Source organism: Moschus berezovskii, chromosome 1 (genome assembly GCF_049115385.1).
Source record: "Moschus berezovskii isolate FMDL1 chromosome 1, NW_MosBer_1.0, whole genome shotgun sequence".
Classification (NCBI taxonomy): domain Eukaryota; kingdom Metazoa; phylum Chordata; class Mammalia; order Artiodactyla; family Moschidae; genus Moschus; species Moschus berezovskii.
Window position 1 is genome coordinate 129,024,552 of NC_142460.1, and position 17,679 is coordinate 129,042,230.

General features: G+C 41.8%; 1 long non-coding RNA gene across 2 annotated transcripts; it reads left to right on the forward strand.

Annotated features, from left to right (window-relative positions):
• Window positions 1-581: 581 nt before the first annotated feature.
• LOC129545836 (uncharacterized) lies at window positions 582-4,431 on the forward strand. 2 transcript variants are annotated; one of them, XR_008683768.2, is made up of 3 exons: window positions 582-790; window positions 958-1,042; window positions 3,860-4,431. It is a non-coding gene; the product is annotated as an uncharacterized LOC129545836 (long non-coding RNA). The 2 variants fall into 2 exon arrangements; XR_008683774.2 differs by having other exon boundaries at window positions 4,197-4,431.
• The last annotated feature ends 13,248 nt before the right edge of the window (window positions 4,432-17,679 follow it).

Consider the following 17,679-nt stretch of genomic DNA (forward strand, 5'->3'; position numbering starts at 1 on the left):
CCTGTGCCATAAAGTAGGTCATTATTAGTTAAGGACATACTAATGCCATCTTATTAATTGCTTTCTGGTTGCTTTGTAGTTCCATTATTCCTTTTTTCCTCTCTTTCTGCCTACCTTTGTGAATTGGTGATTTTCCATCGTGGTATACTCTGATTCCACTCTACTTTTGTGTGAATTAACTAAAGGTTTTTGCTTTTGTTGTTACCATGTTTACATAAAACATCTTATAACTAAAACAATCCATTTTATGCTGACAGCAACTCCAGCTCCACCCTTCTACTCCTCCCCTTTTTTGGTTTTCATGTCACAATTATCTATATTTTATATCTGTTAACAAATTAAGGTAACTGTGGTTATTTTTAATACTCTTGTCCTTTAACCTTTACTGTAGACTTGTTAACACACCACCATATTACAGTATTAGAGTATTATAAATTTGACTACATACTTACCTTGAACAATATGTTCTGTACTTTATTTTCTTATTGAACTATAATTGACATACATAATTTTATTGAAATATAATTTACATACCTATGTTAGTTTCAAGTATATAACATAGTGATTTGGTATTTAAATAATCATCATGATAAATCTTCCACAGGCTTTCCTGGTGGCTCAGACAGTAAAGAATCTGCCTGCAATGCAGAAGACCTGGGTTCAATCCCTGGGTTCGGAGGATCCCCTGGAGGAGGACATGACAACCCATTTCAGAATTCTTAGGGCTTCCCTGGTAGCTCACTGGTAAAGAATCTGCCTGCAATGCAGAAGACCCTGGTTCGATTCCTGGGTGAGGAAGATCAGTTGGAGAAGGGACAGGCAACCCACTGCAGTATTCTTGGGCTTCCCTGGTGGCTCAGCTGGTTAAAGAATCTGCCTGCAGTGCAGGAGACCTGGGTTTGAGGAAGATCCCCTGGAGGAGGGCATAGCAACCCACTCTGGTATTCTTGCTTACAGAATCCCCATGGAAAGAGGACCCTGGCAGGCTACAGTCCACGGGGTCACAAAGAGTCGGATGCGACTGAGCAACCAAGAACACATGGTAAGTCTAGCTACCATCTGTCACCATACAGAGTAACTATATTATTGACTATATTCTCTATGTTGTATATTATATCCTCATGATTTATTCTACAGCTGGAAGTTGGTACCTCTTAATCTCCTTCACCCATTTCACCCCTCACCCACACCCCTCATCCCTCTGGCAGTCACCAGTTTGTTTTCTGCATGTATGTCTTTATTGTTTGGCTCTGTTGGTTCACTGTGTTGTTTTTCACATTTTACATTTGAGTGAAATATGGTATTTGTCTTTCTGTCTGACTTATTTCACTTAGCATAATACCCTCTAGGTTCAACCAAGTTGTAGCAAATGGAAAGATTTCATTATTTTTATGGCAGAGTAATATATATATATATATATTTTCAACAAATAGCGGAAAATTCTTAAAGAGATGGGAATACCAGACCACCTGACCTGCCTCTTGAGAAATCTGTATGCAGGTCAAGAAGCAAGTTAGAACTGGATATGGAACAACAGACTGGTTTCAAATCAGGAAAGGAGTATGTCAAGGCTGTATATTGTCACCCTGCTTATTTAACTTATATGCAGAGTACATCATGAGAAACACTGGGCTGGATGAAGCATAAGCTGGCATGAAGACTGCCGGGAGAAATATCAATAACCTCAGATATACAGATTACACCAACCTTATGGCAGAAAGTGAAGAGGAACTAAAGACCGTCTTGATGAAAGTGAAAGAGGAGAGTCAAAAGTTGGTTTAAAGTTCAACATTCAGAAAACTAAGATCATGGCATCTGGTCTCATTACTTCATGGCAAATAGATGGGGGAAAAAGGGAAACAGTGACATACTTTGAGGGGCTCCAAAATCACTGCAGATGGTAACTGCAGCCATGAAATTAAGACACCTGCTCCTTGGAAGAAAAGTTATGACCAACCTAGACAGCAGATTAAAAGGCAGAGACATTACTTTGCCAACAAAGGTCTGTCTAGTCAAGGTTATGATTTTTCCAGTAGTCATGTATGGATGTGAGAGTTGGACTGTAAAGAAAGCTGAGCACCAAAGAACTGATGCTTTTGAACTGTGGTGTTGGAGAAGACTCTTGAGAATCCCTTGGACTCCAAGGAGATCCAACCAGTCCATCCTAAAGGAAATCAGTCCTGAATATTCATTGGAAGGGCTGATACTGAAGCTGAAACTCCAATACTTGGGCCACCTGATGCAAAGAACTGATTCACTGGAAAAGACCCTGATGCTGGGAAAGATTGAAGGTGGGAGGAGAAGGGGACAACAGAGGATGACGTGGTTGGATATCATCCGACTCAATGGACATGAGTTTGAGTAAACTCCGGGAATTGGTGATGACAAGGAGGCCTGGCGTGCTGCAGTCCATGGGGTCGCAAAGAGTCAGACATGACTGAGAGACTGAACTGAACTGATATAAAATATATAAACCTTCTTTATCCATTTGTCTATCAATGAGCAGTTTTGTTTTGCCCATGTAAATAATGCTGCAGTGAACATAGAAGTGTGTATAACTTTAAATTCTGTTTTCATTTTCTGCAGATAAATATCCAAAAGAGGAATTGCTGGATCATGTAATTATATTTTTAATTTTTTGAGGAATCTCCATGCAGTTTCACATAGTGGCTGCACCAATTTATATTCCACTAACAGTGCACAAGGATTCTTTTTCTCCACATCTTTGCCAAAAGCTGTTATTTGTCATCTTTTTGATAATAGCAATTCTGACAGCTAATATCTCACTGTGGTTTTGACTTGCATTTCCCTAGTAATAAGTGATGTTGATCACCTTTTCATGTGTTTGTTGGATATCTGCATGTCTTTGGAAAATGTTTGTTCACATATTCTGCCCATTTTTTTAAATGGTATTTGGACTTTTTTGAAGTTGAGTTGTATGACTTTATATATTTCAGATATATATATGGAATATATCATTTGCAAATATATTCTCCCATTGCATAGGTTGCCTTTCCATTTTGTTGAGTTTCCTTTTCTGTGCAAAACTTTTTAGTTTGGTATAGTCCCATTTTGTTCATTTTTGCTTTTGTTTCCTTTGTATAAAAACACATCCAAAAAAAAAACATATATATATATATATATTGCTAACACTGATGTCAGAATGTATTGCCTGGATTTTCTTCTAAGAGTTTTACAGCTTCAGATCTGCCATTTAAGTCTTTAATCCATTTTTAGTTTATTTTTGTATGTGCATGTGCTCAGTCACTCAGTCGTGTCCAACTGTGTCCCTTTGGACAGTAGCCCACCATGCTCCTCTGTCCATGCAGTTTTTCAGGCAAGGATACTGGAGCAGGTTGTCATTTCCTCCTTCAGGGGATTCTTCTATGATGTGATAAAGTACTTCAGTTTGATTTTTTTCATGTAGCTGTCCAGTTTTCACAACATCTTTTATTGAAGAGGTTGTCTTTTCCCCCATTGTACATTCTTGCCTCCTTCGGCATAGATTATTTGACCATATAGGCATGGGCCTATTTCGGGGCTCTCTATTCTTGTCCATTAATCTCTTGTTTTGTGCCAGTACCATAATATATTGATTACTGTAGCTTCACAGTATAGTTTGAAATCAAGGACAGAGATACCTCCAGCTTTTTCTTCCTCAAGAATAATTTGGCTATTCAGTGCCTCTCATGTTTCCATACAAATTTTAGAATTATTTGTTCTAATTCTGTGAAAAATGACATTGGTATTTTGCTAGGGATTGCATTGAATCTGTAGATTGCCTTGAGTAGTGTGGCAATTTTAACAATATTATTTCAATTCAGGAGCATGAGGGATCTTCCCATTTATGTCCTCTTAGGCTTCCCTGGTGGCTCAGAGGTTAAAACGTCTGCTCCAGTGCGGGAGAACTGGGTTTGATCCCTGGATAAGGAAGATCCCCTGGAGAAGGAAACGGTAACCCACTCCGGTATTCTTGCCTGGAGAATCCCATGGACGGAGAAGCCTGGTAGGCTACAGTCCACGGGGTAGCAGAGTCAGACACGACTGAGCGACAGAATGGAACGAATGGAAACTTGATTTTACAAGTGTCTTACAGTTTTTTGAGTAGGCCTTTTAAATCCTCAGATTTATTCCTAGGCATTTTATTCTTTTTGAGACAATTGTAAATGGGGTTCTTCTCTTTATTTCTCTGACAGTGTTATTAGTCCATAGAAATCAAAGATTTCTGTATGAAAAGACAGCCTTCAGAATGGGAGAAAATAATAGCAAATGAAGCAACTGATAAAGGATTAATCTCCAAATTATACAAGCAGCTCCTGCAGCTCAATTCCAGAAAAATAAATGACCCAATCAAAAAATGGGCCAAAGAACTAAACAGACATTTCTCCAAAGACATAAAGATGGCTAACAAACACATGAAAAAATGCTCAACATCCCTCATAATCAGAGATGCAAATCAAAACCAAATGAGATACCATTTCACACCAGTCAGAATGGCTGCTATCCAAAAGTCTACATGCAATAAATGCTGGAGAGGATGTGGAGAGAAGGGAACCCTCTTACACTGTTGGTGGGAATGCAAAGTAGTACAGCCACTATGGAGAACAGTGTGGAGATTCCTCAAAAAATTGGAAATAGAGCTGCCATCAGTTCAGTTCAGTTCAGTTCAGTCGCTCAGTCGTGTCCGACTCTCCGCGACCCCATGAATCACAGCACGCCAGGCCTCCCTGTCCATCACCAACTCCCGGAGTACACTCAAACTCATGTCCACAGAGTATGATCCAGCAATTGCACTCCTGGGCATACACACCGAGGAAACCAGAATTGAAAGAGACACGTGTACTCCAATGTTCATTGCAGCACTGTTTATAATAGCCAGGACATGGAAGCAACCTAGATGTCCATCTGCAGACGAATGGATAAGAAAGCTTTGGTACATATACACAATGGAGTATTATTCAGCCATTAAAAAGAATACATTTGAATCAGTTCTAATGAGGTGGATGAAACTGGAGCCTATTATATAGAGTGAAGTAAGCCAGAAAGAAAAACACCAATACAGTATACTAACACATATATATGGAATTTAGAAAGATGCAAATGATAACCCTGTATACGAGACAGCAAAAGAGACACAGATGTATAGAACAGTCTTTGGGACTCTGTGGGAGAGGGTGAGGGTGGGATGATTTGGGAGAATGGCATTGAAACACGTATGTTGTCATATGTGAAACGAATCACTAGTTCAGGATCAATGCATGTTATAGGATGCTTGGGGCTGGCATGCGGGGATGACCCAGAGGGAGGATAAAGGGAGGAGGGAGGTGGGAGGGGGGTTCAGGAGGGGGAACTTATGTAAACCCGGGGCAAATTCATATCAATGTATGGCAAAACCAACCAATATAATATTGTAAAATAATCTGCCTCCAATAAAAAATAAATTAAAAAAAAAAAAAGAAACTAATACAACCACTAAAAAAAAAAAAGATTTCTGTATATTAATTTTGTATCCTGCAACTTTACTGATTTCTAATAGCTTTGTGATGGCATCTCTAGGATATTTTATGTCATGTCATCTGCAAACAGTGACAATTTTACTTCTTCCTTTTCCAATATGGATTCCTCTTATTTCTTTTTCTAGTCTAATTGCTGCAACTAGGACTTCTAATACAATGCTGAATAAAAGCGGCAAAGTAGAATCCTTGTCTTGTTCCTGATCTTAGAAGAAATGTTTTCAGCTTTTCACCTCTGAGTATGATGTTGTGGGTTTTTCACATGTGTGCTAAGTCACTTTGGTCATGTCCAACTCTTTGCAACCCCAAAAACTTCAGCCCACTAGGCTCCTCTGTCCATGGGGTTCTCCAGGCAAGATTACTGAAGAAGGTTGCCATGCCCTCCTCCAGGGGATCTTCCTGACCCACAGATCAAACCTGTGTCTCTCATGTCTCCTGCATTGGCAAGTGGGTTCTTTACCACTGGCTCCACCTGGGAACCCCTGGGTTTGACATATATGGCCTTTATTATGTTGAGGTATACTCTATGCCCACTTTGTTGAAAATTTTTATCATAAATAGATGTTGAATTTTGTCAAAAGCTTTTTCTGTATCTATTGAGATGATCATAGTGTTCTTAATTCTTCAATTTGTTAATGTGGTGTACCACACTGATTTTAGAATTTGAACCATCCTTTCATGCCTGGTATACACCCTAATAGATCATGTTTCATGGTTTATGATCCTTTTAATGTACTGTTGAATTCAGTTTGCTAATATTTTGTTGAGAATTTGTGTGTCTATGATCACAAGTGATATTGACCTACAATTTTCTTTTTTTTTTTGAGGTGGTGTCTTTGTCTGTATTGATATCTTTGTCTGTATTGATATTAGCCATGTAAAAGGAGTTCGGAAGCATTCCTTCCTCTTCTGGTTTTTGGAACAGTTTGAGAAAAACAGGTGTTAACTCATTTAAATGTTTGGTAGAATTTACCTGTGACACGTCTGGTTTTGGACTTTTGTTCGGGAGGCTCTGCTGTAAGGTGTCCCCAGCAGCTCATGAGAAAGCTTCTTGATGGAGTCTGCGACACAGGAGGATCTGTGTCCCTTTGATGCCCTCCAAGAGCCCAGTGCCTCCCATCTTCCCTGGAACCTGCCCAGTCATGCCGCTCACAAATCGGTACTCTGGATGGAATGAGAGAGAAATGAGCCTCTTTGAGCAGCCCACAAAACTGCGAGGGCAAGGTGCTCATTCATACACTCTCATTTTCCCCACAGGAGAAATCACACATTGAAAAGATCTCTCTTGGCTCTAAGCAGTGCTGTCCGGGGATGGGGTGATACAGAACAAGCTCCTCTTACCCACTCCAGTGCATCATGTTTTTGTTTTTATTTTAGTGGTGTGCCAAAACTTCTGCACTGGAAATTTTTGACCTCCACAATGGCTCTCTTGTTCATGGATGAATGTCGAAGACACTGTTTTCCAGGGGTTCTTGGTCTGTAGCCAAGAGGGGCTGAAGCCAGCTGAGAGGTCATTGCAGGGTCTAGGGCCAGGACCAAGGTCCAGTTGCCTATTACCTGATGCATGGGTAGGCAAGACTTCTCCTGGATTCCTTGGTTTATGGACTGGATCCCACAGCTCCCACAAAGGCACTTTTGTCCTTGGATGGATAGAAACTTGTTGCTGGAAGAGGGCCACAAACGAGGGCTGTCTTAGTCAGCAATATGTCTGACGTCACTCCCCAAACAGCCCAGCCCTGCATCTTTCAGCAAGCTGAGCAATCCAGGAATGGAACAATGTGGACATGCCAGATTTCTTTACTTTAAAATTCTTGGATCCATCGATTACCTAACTCTCAACCTCCAGCTCCACTCTTACAATTCCCAGCTTCATCCCAATACAGTACTGCCTCTAAACTTTGAACACTGCCCCCATTGTCCAGTCCATGCTTGTCCTTTGGATCTGAAATGAACTTGGCTTCTCTGATTTGATCCCTTTCTTATTACCTGGTCCCATCCATCCTTGGTGGCTCAGATGGTAGAGTCTGCCTGCTAATGCAGGAGACCCAGGTTCGATCCCCGGGAAGATTCCCTGGAGAAGGGCATGGCAACCCACTCCAGTATTCTTCCCTGGAGAATTCCACCAACAGAGGAGCCTGGCAGGCTACAGTTCATTGGGTTGCAGAGTTGGACATGACTGACTGACTAACACACACACACATCCATCCTGAGTATCAACTACAAAAGATTAAGCCTAGGTTCCCAGATCAACGTAGTCATTACCCAGAGGCATGAGACTGCCACTGAGCTTATCTAGTGCTCCCCTTGGGAAGACGTGGGCAACAGTACACGATGGTTAGACATGTTACAATCATCATGAGTATAGTCAGGAGGAGGGCACAGTTCTGACAGGCTCTCTGCTGCTTCTACCACCATCACCAGCAGTTCCTTTCCATGTCCTGGGTGTGTCAGAAGGAGTGGTCTGGCTCAGCTGACCACCACCAGAAGCAACAACTGATTTATCAGGAATAGCAGAAATAAACTGAGAGGCTGAGGCAGGAAAATAAAGACTATAAGCTCCCCAGAGGTAAGAACTGTGTGTCTTACTCATAATTGCCTCTCTAGAGTGTGCCAGTGTCTAACATGTGAGTAGGTTCTCAATAAACTTGTTGAAATAATTAATTAGGAAAAGAGAGGTACTATCTTTAACCTGTATCTTCTTGTGTTGTTCAATCACACAGTCATGTCTAACTCTTTGCGACTCCATCTTATTCCATCTGACAGTCCTTTAAAGGAATTTAAGTCCAAAACATATATTGTTCCAATCAAGGTGCAAGGCCTTGCAAATATATGATAGACAAAATGAGTTACATGTAAGCTTTACTCTCAAGAAGTTTATAGCTTCCTTTAAGCAGAAAGGCAGACACATTTTAGATGTTTGTGTGTTAAGAGTTTCACTAGAGTTATGGATAAAGAACTGTGAGTACAGATAGTGCTATTAGGAGTAATTTATTCTATTAAAGTTGGGAGCCTACAGGAAAAATAAAAAGTGACATATGAGGTGAGCCTTGAAATAAGAAACAGTATCTCAGGGGAACTTATAATGAGAAGGCTGAAATTGATCACACAGTGAGGACTCTGTGAGGAACAGCTCCAGCCTGAAAGCAGAGTGAGTTCACAGCTGCTAGTGCCCCTCTGGCAGAGCTAACTGACAGAGACAGTAGTCTCTATCACAGAGAGCCTAGGACATACTGGAGATGTCCCAGAAGATCCCTGAGGACACATATTGCGAGCAGAAGGCTAAAGACAATGGCAGAACTTTCCCAAGATCAGCCAGTGGTCCATACAGCTCAGCGTGGAAGATGCCTCAAGACACTGGTCAGTTCTAAGGCCCTCTGAGAGGGTTTCTGGGCTCTCCTGGGCAAGCCCTGTGGATCTAAGTCTAACGAGGTGGATCAGAGCCGAGATGGAGAAGTCTGGGACTCAGAGATGGCCTGGAACTACTTGAGTCTCTAAGACTATGGCTAGCTTTCTGTGGTCACCCCACACAGGAATCTCCTGTGCAATTTCCCCAGCTCCTGAGGTCACCAAAGAACAGAACCTCCCTGGAGATTTGGGCTGGTCTATGCCAAAGCCTTTGACTGTGTGGATCACAATAAACTGTGGAAAATTCTGAAAGAGATGGGAGTACCAGACTACCTGACCTGCCTCTTGAGAAACCTGTATGCAGGTCAGGAAGCAACAGTTAGAACTGGACATGGAACAACAGACTGGTTCCAAATAGGAAAAGGAGTGCGTCAAGGCTGTATATTGTCACCTTGCTTATTTAACTTATATGCAGAGTACATCATGAGGAACGCTGGGCTGGAAGAAGCACAAGCTGGAATCAAGATTGCTGGGAGAAATATCAATAACCTCAGATATGCAGATGACACCACCCTTATGGCAGAAAGTGAAGAGGAACTCAAAAGCCTCTTGATGAAAATGAAAGAGGAGAGTAAAAAGGTTGGCTTGAAGCTCAACATTCAGAAAACAAAGATCATGGCATCTGGTCCCATCACTTCATGGGAAATAGATGGGAAAACAGTGGAAACAGTGTCAGACTTTATTTTTGGGGGCTCCAAAATCACTGCAGATGATGATTGCAGCCATGAAATTAAAAGACGCTTACTCCTTGGAAGGAAAGTTGTGACCAACCTAGATAGTATATTAAAAAGCAGAGACATTACTTTGCCAACCAAAGTTCATCTAGTCAAGGCTATGGTATTTCCCGTGGTCATGTATGGATGTGAGAGTTGGACTATGAAGAAAGCTGATCGCCGAAGAATTGATGCTTTTGAACTGTGGTGCTGGAGAAGACTCTTGAGAGTCCCTTGGACTGCAAGGAGATCCAACCAGTCCATTCTAGAGATCAATCCTGGGTGTTCATTGGAGGGACTGATGCTAAAGCTGAAACTCCAATACTGTGGCCACCTCATGTGACGAGTTGACTCACTGGAAAAGACTCTGATGCTGGGAAAGGTTGAGGGCGGGAGAAGGGGATGACAGAATGAGATGGCTGGATGGCATCACCGACTCTATGGACATGAGTTTGGGTGAACTCCGGGAGTTGGTGATGGACAGGGAGGCCTGGCGTGCTGTGATTCATGGGGTCACAGAGAGTCGGACACGACTGAGCGACTGAACTGAACTGAACTGACTGACACATAAAATAAGGGACATCATTTTACCTGCAGTCACCTATACAATCTATAGAATACAGGCTGAGGCCCAGATACTGAAGTCCATGTGGGAAGAAAAAGTCCATGATTCATAAAGATGATATGGAGATGTATTAAAGTCAGCAGGCTGTCTCTGTTGATTATTTAGAAGACAAAATAGAAACTTCACTGAGCAAGAAACTAGTTACACAAAATTAGAGGAAGGGAGACCCCAAGCAGCTCTGAATGCAGGTGATGTAAAGACCCTAAGGAAGCAATCCAGTCCATGAATCAGGATATTCATATACTTCTCAGAAGCGTCATCTGAGCCCCAGCTGCAGCACTGCTACTTACTGTATGCCTGATGTTTTTGTTAATTATTGATAAATAAGTATTACCAATAACAACAGTACAGAAGTTTCACTTTTCAACACACTTTCCCAATCACTGTTGTATATGGTGTTCATAAACTCTGATGAAATAGGCAGATAACACACTAACAGAGGTTATGTTATCTGCACCTCCCATGGATTCACAGCAAAACAGGAGTCAAGCCCAAGAAGGCTGATTCCCAATCCTGTGGTTTCCTAATCCTGGCCAAGGATGGCCACCAGGAAAACCACTGTGACCCACTTATTTAGACATTTCCAGAGTTTATCTGTCAGATGCTTTCTGAGTTGCTCTGACGAATTCCTGTACCTGACTGTTCAGCAATCAAAGCACCTAAGTTCTTAAAGACCTATTACATATTTCATGGAAAGGTTTCATAGTAGCGTTTGAAACACAATCATCCTCATCTTTCATGATGCATGTTCCATTTTGCATGTAATAAGAGGAATATAAAACATACTAGCTTTATATCAGGCTTTTACATGTCTAAAGTCACAATTTGGATAACTATGTTGAGGGTAGATAAAACACGCTGCTAAGGAGTGCTGAGGAACAATTTATCACAACTGAGATCTCCACACATTCCCTTATTTTAAAATCTGAATTCAGGGATCAGGAAGGATGCCAGTGAAGTCTTTAACCTATTTGCCATTATGTGGACAATGCCCAGGGCCCAGCCCTGAGCAAACAGGCACTCCCTTGGTGGATGCCTACTGGCTCCCAGTCTCTCACAGCCTGATCTCACTACACCTCACCTCTGGTCACCCACAAGCTCACAGTCACCTCAAGACAGAATACGTGTCTGCTTCCCCATCTAGTGCTCCACTTGTAGATTTGCCTTGCCTGAGTTCCAGCTCTGGTCTCTACTATTAATTAGCACAAGCTTGTAAAGAAGCATTAGCCCACATGTTGGACGGGTAATAAATTTACACCAAAATCACAGAGGGACGTACAGAAAGTCCAGCAAAATAATTTAATGCACTTGACAGCAAGCATCAAGTAAAAATGTCTTGCTTTTCCTTTAAAATTTATTTTTGTTGATATTTGCTGCTGATAGTATTCAGATTGCAGCTACAAACAAAGCCAAAGAACAGAGGAAGGAAATAGGGAAGGAATGAAATAAAGGAAGAAGAAAGTTAGCTGCCCAGGAGGCTCTAGCCTCACCTCTTTGGAGTTTTGCTCGAAACTACTGAGTTATACTTGCCTATCAAGTAGTTTAATATGTCAGTTTTTAAAGAATATCTTCCTAATAGTTAAAAAAAAACTCAATGGGCTGATATTTATGGATAGAATTTAAGAGACTATCACATCTGAATGGAGAGATTGAAAGGTAGGAAATTCCTTCGGAAGCTTCTTACACCATGACAGTCTTAGATTTCAAAACAAAACTCAAAATTGCTTATGAGTTGCAGGCAAAAAATGTTGCCTGCCATTCCAGCAAACAAATATTGCCTGCCAACAAGCCATCAGCCACAGCAGCCGCTCCCACTGGTATCTGCTGAGGAAATCAAAATGGAGAAAAACAGGATACAGGCCCTAGATAAGATGCATATATAAGGAATAACTTCAATGAGCCCAGACTCTTGCACCTTCCCACACATAGAAAAGCACAAAAACCATTAACTTGAGGCATCTGCTTTTGTGATTGGCTGTAATCTTTTGATGTTTGACTACATGTTTTGTTTGTTTTCTCCTGGCAAAAACTCCTATACTGTACCTCCTGGCTCTTCCCTTGCCTCTTTAGAACTGTTCTCAGAGCTATCTGAGAAGCTGTCTCCTAGGCTATAGTCCTCAGGAATGTCCCCAAATAAAACATATGTTGCAATTTCAGGTTGTACGTTTTTCTTCAGTTAATTGTCTTCAAAATAAGTTCCTGCAATCAGTTCAGTTCAGTTCAGTTCAGTCGCTCAGTCGTGTCCGACTCTCCGCGACCCCATGAATCACAGCACGCCAGGCCTCCCTGTCCATCACCAACTCACGGAGTACACTCAAACTCATGTCCACAGAGTCGGTGATGCCATCCAGCCATCTCATTCTCCGTCGTCCCCTTCTCCTCCCGCCCCCAACCTTTCCCAGCATCAGAGTCTTTTCCAGTGAGTCAACTCGTCTCATGAGGTGGCCAAAGTATTGGAGTTTCAGCTTTAGCATCAGTCCCTCCAATGAACATCCAGGATTGATCTCCTTTAGAATGGACTGGTTGGATCTCCTTGCAGTATAAGGGACTCTCAAGAGTCTTCTCCAACACCACAGTTCAAAAGCATCGATTCTTCGGCGATCAGCTTTCTTCACAGTCCAACTCTCACATCCATACATGACCACGGGAAAAACCATTGCCTTGACTAGACGGACATTGGTCGGCAAAGTAATGTCTCTGCTTTTTAATATACTATCAAGGTTGGTCATAACTTTCCTTCCAAGGAGCAAGCGTCTTTTAATTTCATGGCTGCAATCAGCATCTGCAGTGATTCTGGAGCCCAAAAAAACAAAGTCTGACACTGTTTCCACTGTTTTTCCATCTATTTCCCATGAAGTGATGGGACCAGATGCCATGATCTTTGTTTTCTGAATGTTGAGCTTCAAGCCAACCTTTTCACTCTCCTCTTTCACTTTCATCAAGAGGCTTTTGAGTTCCTCTTCACTTTCTGCCATAAGGGTAGTGTCATCTGCATATCTGAGGTTATTGATATTTCTCCCAGCAATCTTGATTTCAGCTTGTGCTTCTTCCAGCCCAGCGTTCCTCATGATGTACTCTGCATATAAGTTAAATAAGCAAGGTGACAATATACAACCTTGACGCACTCCTTTTCCTATTTGGAACCAGTCTGTTGTTCCATGACCGGTTCTAACTGTTGCTTCCTGACCTGCATACAGGTTTCTCAAGAGGCAGGTCAGGTGGTCTGGGATTCCCATCTCTTTCAGAATGTTCCACAGTTTATTGTGATCCACACAGTCAAAGGCTTTGGCATAGTCAATGAAGCAGAAATAGATGTTTTTCTGAAACTCTCTTGCTTTCTCCATGATCCAGCGGATGTTGGCAATTTGATCTCTGGTGCCTCTGCCTTTTCTAAAACCTGCTTGAACATCTGGGAGTTCACGGTTTACATACTGCTGAAGCCTGGCTTGGAGAATTTTGAGCATGACTTTACTAGCGTGTGAGATGAGTGCAATTGTGCGGTAGTTTGAGCATTCTTTGGCATTGCCTTTCTTTGGGATTGGAATGAAGACTGACCTCTTCCAGTCCTGTGGCCACTGCTGAGTTTTCCAAATCTGCTGGCATATTGAGTGCAGCACTTTCACAGCATCATCTTTCAAGACTTGAAATAGCTCAACTGGAATTCCATCACCACCACTAGCTTTGTTCGTAGTGATGCTTTCTAAGGCCCACTTGACTTCACATTCCAAGATGTCTGGCTCTAGGTCAGTGATCACATTATCGTGACTATCTTGGTCGTGAAGATCTTTTTTGTACAGTTCTTCTGTGTATCCCTGCCACCTCTTCTTAATATCTTCTGCTTCTGTTAGGTCCATACCATTTCTGTCCTTTATCGAGCCCATCTTTGCATGAAAAGTTCCCTTGGAATCTCTAATTTTCTTGAAGAGGTCTCTTGTTTTTCCTATTCTGTTGTTTTCCTCTATTTCTTTGCATTGATCACTGAGGAAGGCTTTCTTATCTCTCCTTGCTATTCTTTGGAACTCTGCATTCAGATGCTTATATCTTTCCTTTTCTCCTTTGCTTTTCGCCTCTCTTCTTTTTACAGCTATTTGTAAGGCCTCCTCAGACAGCCATTTCGCTCTTTTGCATTTCTTTTCCATGGGGATGGTCTTGGTCCCTGTCTCCTGTACAATGTCACGAACCTCCGTCCAGAGTTCATCAGGCACTCTATCAATCAGATCTAGTCCCTTAAATCTATTTCTCACTTCCACTGCATAATCATAAGGGATTTGATTGAGGTCATATCTGAATGGTCTAGTGGTTTTCCCTACTTTCTTCAATTTAAGTCTGAACTTCGCAATAAGGAGTTCATGATCTGAGCCACAGTCAGCTCCTGGTCTTGTTTTCGCTAACTGTATACAGCTTCTCCATCTTTGGTTGCAAAGAATATAATCAATCTGATTTCGGTGTTGACCATCTGGTGATGTCCATGTGTAGAGTCTTCTCTTGTGTTGTTGGAAGAGGGTGTTTGCTATGACCAGTGCATTCTCTTGACAAAACTCTATTAGCCTTTGCCCTGCTTCATTCCGTGCTCCAAGGCCAAATTTGCCAGTTACTCCAGGTGTTTCTTGACTTCCTACTTTTGCATTCCAGTCCCCTATAATGAAAAGGACATCTTTTTTGGGTGTTAGTTCTAAAAGGTCTTGTAGGTCTTCATAGAACCGATTAACTTCGGCTTCTTCAGCATTACTGGTTTGGGCATAGGCCTGGATTACTGTAATATTGAATGGTTTGCCTTGGAAACGAACAGAAATCATCCTGTCATTTTTAAGATTGCATCCAAGTACTGCATTTCGGACTCTTTTGTTTACCATGATGGCTACTCCATTTCTTCTAAGGGATTCCTGCCCACAGTAGTAGATATAATGGTCATCCGAGTTAAATTCACCCATTCCAGTCCATTTTAGTTCACTGATTCCTAGAATGTCGACATTCACTCTTGCCATCTCCTGTTTGACCACTTCCAATTTGCCTTGATTCATGGACCTAACATTCCAGGTTCCTATGCAATATAGTTCCTGCAATACTCATCCTAAAAGAAAACCACAAGATTCCTCCCATCATGTTCTGAGGTTAGAGTATACCCTAGCCTGTTCCTCTTTGGTAATCCATAAGCTTTTCTCTGAAGCCATATTCCCCAGGTTTAAATCTCAGTTCTGTCACTTGGGACAAAATACTGTCCCTTCTCCATCACTTACTATTTGAGTATGTGATTGAATTCTTTTTTGCCTTGTTTTCCTCATCTGAATAAAGGTAACACTATTACCTACCTCATAAAGTTTGTGAAAGAATTACATGAATGAATGTACATAAGGCATTTAGAATGATGCCCAACTTGTAAATAGCACACACACACTGTGTGCTATTACTATTACCTCTTAAGAATAAAGACTTCCTATAGGCTTGCATGAGGTGGCCAAAATATTGGAGTTTCAGCTTTAGCATCAGTCCTTCCAGTGAAAACCCAGGATTGATCTCCTTTAGAATGGACTGGTTGGATCTCCTTGTAGTCCAAGGGACTCTCAACAGTCTTCTCCAGCACCACAGTTTAAAAGCATCAATTCTTTGGCCATCAGCTTTCTTCCCAGTCCAACTCTCACATCCATACATGACCACGGGAAAAACCATAGTCTTGACTAGATGGACCTTTGTTGGCAAAGTAATGTCTCTGCTTTTTAATATGCTATCTAGGTTGATCATAACTTTCCTTCCAAGGAGTAAGCGTCTTTTAATTTCATGGCTGCAATCAGCATCTGCAGTGATTTTGGAGCCCAAAAAAATAAAGTCTGACATTGTTTCCACTGTTTCCCCATCTATTTCCCATGAAGTGATGGGACCAGATGCCATGATCTTCGTTTTCTGAATGTTGAGCTTCAAGCCAACCTTTTCCCTCTCCTCTTTCACTTTCATCAAGAGACTTTTGAGTTCCTCTTCACTTTCTGCCACTTTCATTGGAGCTGAAACTCCAATACTTTGGCCACCTCATGAGACGAGCTGACTCACTGGAAAAGAGTCTGATGCTAGGAAGGATTGGGGGTGGGAGGAGACGGGGACGACAGAGAATGAGATGGCTGGATGGCATCACCAACTCGATGGACATGAGTTTGAGTGAACTCCAGGAGTTGGTGATGGACAGGGAGGCCTGGCGTGCTGTGATTCATAGGGTCGCAAAGAGTCGAACACCACTGAGCGATTGAACTGAATAGGCTTGCAATCTCAACTAGCATTGGTTATGCAAATACCAACCACAAGCCTCAGGAAGAACAAAAGGTAATGGTAAAACACATTCCACCAGGTAATTTTAACCAGTAAGCTGTCATTTCATTTACTTTTCCTCCCTTTGATCACCCTTTTGATCTAGAGATACAAAAAAAAGGTGATGAACTTGAAAGCCAAGCAGCAAGTAGGAATCAGGAAATGCAAAACTGGTGACTTCCAGACTAGTCAGCCCCTTACTGGGGGAATGCTCCACCTGGCCCAGTACTGCTTTGTCACAGGGCTCAACCTCCCCCCTGCCTACTTACTCCCTGGTTACAGAAGCACAGAGGAATGGAGAGAAGTCTGTGCCAGAGTCAGCCAACTTCCAGAGCTATAAGATACAGCAGAAAGGGCAATCAGAGAATCAGATCTGGGAATCAGGGCTCTCATCCTGGCTCTGAGTGACGAGTGACAAGTCACCTGAATTCGCCCTTCTTCTGTTTCATACAGAATGAGAATGCCTATGCTATGTACCTCATAAGATGTTGTGAAAATTAGTTGAAATAGGCATGTGAAGGCATCATGAGAAGTATAAAGTACTATAAAAAGTTTCAATAATAACAGCTAGTATAGCGTGAGTATCAGTGAAGCAGTGAAGTTGCTCAGTCGTGTCCAACTCTGTGATCCCATGGACTGTAGCCTACCAGGTTCCTCCATCCATGGAATTTTCCAGGCAAGAGTATTGGAGTGGGTTGCCATTTCCTTCTGCAGTGGATCTTCCTGACCCAGGGATCGAACCCAGGTCTCCCGCGTTGCAGGCAGACACTTTACTGTCTGAGCCACCAGGGAAACCCAGCAATAGTATAGCCTTCCCAAAAGTTAGTAGATGTTACAAAAAATAAAAGTTAATTTTTATTAAAATTAATTATCAAAGTTAATTTACCAAATGCATGGTTAAGAAAATCCTCCAGACTTCTAGAGAATTTAGGATAGCAGTTCCCAACCCTTTCAGATCCAATATTCCCGTGTTGTAAACATGTATCTTTATAATACCTCCTTTACCATCCTGAAACAAAATTCATATGAAACATAATTTCCAAAAAGACCAACAATAACATAATATATATTTTAATATATAAATCTTGGGAATGACTAAACCAAAAGACATAGATAGTCAGAAACTTGC